This window comes from Hypanus sabinus, chromosome 13 (genome assembly GCF_030144855.1).
Source record: "Hypanus sabinus isolate sHypSab1 chromosome 13, sHypSab1.hap1, whole genome shotgun sequence".
In the NCBI taxonomy this organism is placed as follows: domain Eukaryota; kingdom Metazoa; phylum Chordata; class Chondrichthyes; order Myliobatiformes; family Dasyatidae; genus Hypanus; species Hypanus sabinus.
The window spans coordinates 14,288,696-14,293,342 of NC_082718.1; positions in this window are offsets into that span (position 1 = coordinate 14,288,696).

The window sequence follows — 4,647 nt, forward strand, 5'->3', positions numbered from 1 at the left end:
GAGAATTGCATCCTGAGCTGTGTGTGTTGTTGTGTGAGTCCAGTTTCCAGCAGACATCCTGTCCCACTGTTGCTTTCACCCCTCATCTGCACGCAATGCTGCAGCTCAAACATTGCAAAATTATCTCTTTCCCGTCACCTGCACTTGGTGTATTCAGTCCTGGTCACCATATACTGGAGTGAAATAAAGATTCTGAGGAGGACACAGAGGGGATTTATTGGAATAGTTGCAAAGAATGAGAATTTACAACAGTGTGACTAGGCTGCAGCCATCATGTCAGCATTCTACAAATTCCATCTCCTGGGATCCATTACCAACCTAACTTTTTCAATTTACCTGCTTATTGAAATCCTCCATGACTATCATAATATTGCCCTTTTTACATGCCTTTTCAATTTCCCATTCTAATTGTATCCCATATCTTGACAACTGTTTGGAGACCTGTGTATAACTCCCATCAGAGTCTTTTTTTACCTTTGCAGTTTCTTAACCCTGCCCATAAGGGTTCCGCAATTTCCAATCCTATGTCAGCTCTTTCTAAGGATTTGATTTCATATTTTTTCAAACCGAGCCATCCCATCCCCTCTGCCTACTGCCTGTCCTTTTGATACAATGCGTATGCTTAGATGTTAAGGTCCTAATTATGTTGTTTTTTCAGCCACAACTCAGTGATGCCCACAATGTCATGCCAGCCAATCTCTAACTGCACGAGAAGATAATCTACCTTATTCTGTATACTACGTGCATTCAAATATAATGCCTTCAGTCCTGTATTATTCATCCTTTTAGATTTTGGCCCCCTGTTGCTCATTAACTCATCCCACTGACTGAAATGTTCCTGCTGATCTGCCTTTCCTTCCTCACAGCCACACTGCACACTGCATCTACTTGTATATCAACTGCCCCATCCTCAGCCCTATCACTCCGGTTCCCAACCGCTTCCAAATTAGTTTAAATCCCCCCTAACAGCTCTAGCTAACTTGTCTACAAGGATATTTGTCCCCCTCGAGTTCAGGTGTAACCTATTCTTTTTGTACAGATCATACCTTCTGCAGAGGATATTCCAATGATCCATAAATTTGAAATCTTACCCCCTACACCAATTCCTCAGCCACGCATTCACTCGCCAAATTATCCTACTCTTACCCTCATTGGCACGTGGCACAGGCAACAATCCAGAGATTACTACCCTGGAGGTCCTGCTTTTCAGCTTTCTATCTAACTCACTATATCCTCTCTTCAGAACCTCCTCCCTTTTACTACCTGTGATGTTCTTACCAATATGCATCACAATTCTGACTTCAAGATGCTCTGGACCTGATCCAAAACATTCCTGACACTCGTATATGTGAGGCAATATTTCATCTGGGTTTCTCTTTCATGTCCACAGAATCTCCTGTCTGGTCCCCTAAATATCGAATCTACAATCATTACTGCACTCAGTAAAATGGATTTCCCTTCCTCCACCAGTGATGTTGCCCTCACCAGCATGTCCTCCATTTCCCAAGCATCCACACTCACTGAATCTTCCCACTGCTCTCATATTTTCTTTTTCTTTTTTATAGCTTTTAAGTTGCCTTTTATTGGATTTTAAAAGCTTCCCAATCATCTAACTTCCCACTCATCTTTGCCCCATTATATGCCTTTTCCTTGGCTTTTATATTGTCTTTAACTTCCTTTGTCAGCCACGGTTCCTACCCCTGCCATTTGAGAACTTCATCCTCTGTGGGATATACCTATTCTGCATCTTGTGAATTATTCCCAGAAACTTCAGCCATCTATCCTGTGCTGTCATCCCTGCTGGTATCCTCCTCCAATCCATCTGGCCAAGCACCCCACTGTTTCACTGTTATTGTTTTGGCGCTTGTTGTGTTCTGTTCACATTGTGTTCTGTGTTATTCTGCTGAGCATTTTGAGCACAATAAATCCCAGCATATCCTTAGATGTGTTGGTTGTTCAAGTAAACAACACCTTTCACCTTCAGTTTCCATGTACACATGATAAGTAAATTTAATTCTGAATCTACTGGGAAAACTTAACTACAGTGGTGCTAGGACATTTGTGAACCCTGTAGAATTTCCCTAATTCTGCATAAATATGACCTAAAATGTGATCAGATCTTCACCTAAGTCCTAAAACTAGATAAAGAGAACCCAATGCAATAAAAAACACAAAAAAGCATTATACTTGTTCATTTATTTATTGAAAAGAATGATCCAATAGTATATATATTTGTTGGAAAAAGTGTGTGAACCTTTTCTTTCAGTAACTAGTGTTATTCCCTGGTACTGCAATAACTTCAACCAAATGTTTTTGGTAACTGTTGATCAGTGCTGCACATTGGCTTGGAGGGATTTTACGCCATTCCTCCTTACAAAACTACTTTAACTCCGGGATGCTGGTGGGCTTCCTTGCATGAACTGCTTGCTGCAGGTCCTTCCACAACACGTAAGTTGGATTAAGGCCCAGACTTTGACTCAGTCATTCCAAAACATAAATTTTCTTCTTTTTAAACCTGTTGTTGATTTACTCTTGTTTTTTGGATCATTGTCTTATTGCATTATCCAACTTCTATTAAGCTTCAGGTGATAGACTGCTACCCTGACATTCTCCTGTAAAATGTCTTGATACACTATACACTTTTGAATTCATTGTTCCCTCAATAATTGCAAGCTGTCCAAGCCCTGAGGCAGCAAAGCAGCCCCAAACCATGACGATTGTTCAACCATGTTTCACAGTTGGGATGAGGTTTTGGTGTTGGTGTGCGTTGCACTTTTTCCTCCAAACATAGCAACGTGCATTTCTGCCAAAAAGTTCACCTTTTGTCTCATCTGTTCAAGGAATCTTGCCCCAATAGCATTGTAGGACATCCAGGTAGTGTTTTGCAAACTTGAGACACGCAGAAATGTTTATTTTTAAAAAGCAGTGGTTTCCTCCGTGGTGTTATTCCATGAACACCATTATTGTTCAGGTTTTTTTTCTGAAAGTGGACACATGAACAAAGACTTTAGCAAGTTCTAGAGATTCCTGCAGGTCTTTTGCTGTTACCCTTGGGTTCCTTTTCACCACCTTTAGCATTGCACGTTGTGCTCTTGCCATGATCTTTACAGGATGCCCACTCTTAGGGAGAGTAGCAACAGTACTGAGTTTCCTCCACTTGTAGATAATTTCTCTGACTGTGGACTGATGAACACTCAAGTCTTTAGAAATGCTTTTGTAGCCATTTCTGGCTTCATGCATCTCTTCAATTTTTTTCTTCTAATGTCCTCTGAAAGTTGTTTTGATCCTAGTATTGATCCTTAAGAAGAGCAGGCTCTGTAAGTTACCTGACTTTGTGTGTCTTTTTTATAAGGCAGAGCACCTCTACAACCCACACATCCAACCTCATCTCATTCATTGCAACACCTGGCTCCAAATAATAGCTTTTGTAGAAGGAGCAAACACGAGGAAATCTGCAGGTGCTGGAAATTCAAACAACACACACAAAATGCTGGTGGAACACAGCAGGCCAGGCAGCATCTATAAGGAGAAGCACTGTCGACGTTTCGGGCTGAGACCCTTCATCAGGACGAAGGAAGGGTTCTGACGAAGGGTCTCGGCCCGAAACGTCAAAGGTGCTTCTCCTTATAGATGCTGTCTGGTCTGTTGTGTTCCTCCAGCATTTTTGTAGAAGGAATTATCCCAAAGGTTCACATACTTTTTCCAACAAATACATGTAATATTGGATCATTTTTTTCTCAGTGTAAATGAACAAGTATAATGTTTTTTTTGTTACTTATTTACTTGGGTTCTTTTTATCTAGTTCCAGGACTTGAGTGAAGATCTGATCAAGTGTTAAGTCATAAAAATGCAGAACTAGAAAATTTTCTGCAGGGTTCACAAACTTTTTAGCAGCACTGCATGTCTCTACCCATACCTGGCCATTGCTATCATCTCTTCAATTAGGATCACACCTTGTCTAATCTCTTCCTATGTGTGCCAAACAGTGATACAGTATGTCCCCAACTGGGATCCCCAATTTAATACCAATAAACCAGGTACTAGAAGGTGCTGAAGGTGAAGACAGTTTTTAGTGGGTGCAGTATCTGACATACTCAGAAGAGGGGACTACCAGTCTCATTCTATGCACAGAGGTTAAAACATGGGCAAATATCATCAAGGCACTTGGGTTTCACTGCTCAAATTAATAAAGTATGAAACAGGGTAAATGGTGGTGGACTTAGGTGAGAACCATTGGATCTGTCCCAAAGAAATGGTGCAGAAGGAAACTTTAGAGTCTGGACTTGGTGACTTCTGAAAATTGTTCAGTGTCAATATTCCCACAGATACCAATCTTTTGTGTTGTGCTCTAGTGAAAGGCAAATACTACACGGTTGCTGCAGCTTCAGACTACCTGATGAAGAAGCCAAAATGTTCTTTCATCAACAATAGTGTCAATGTCAGTAATTTCACTATTAAACTTTGGATAGGCAATGTGGTTTTCCACCCACAAGCTGTGAGTTAACCTATCCATCCACCATTTCCTGGATTAAGATAATTGATGAGGCACAAGAAATAGTGCACCGGTGGAACAAAACTGAAGATCCAATCTGCTCACACACTGATGATGTGGAGGAAGACTTAGAAGTTCTGTGTTTGGTGTAGAAT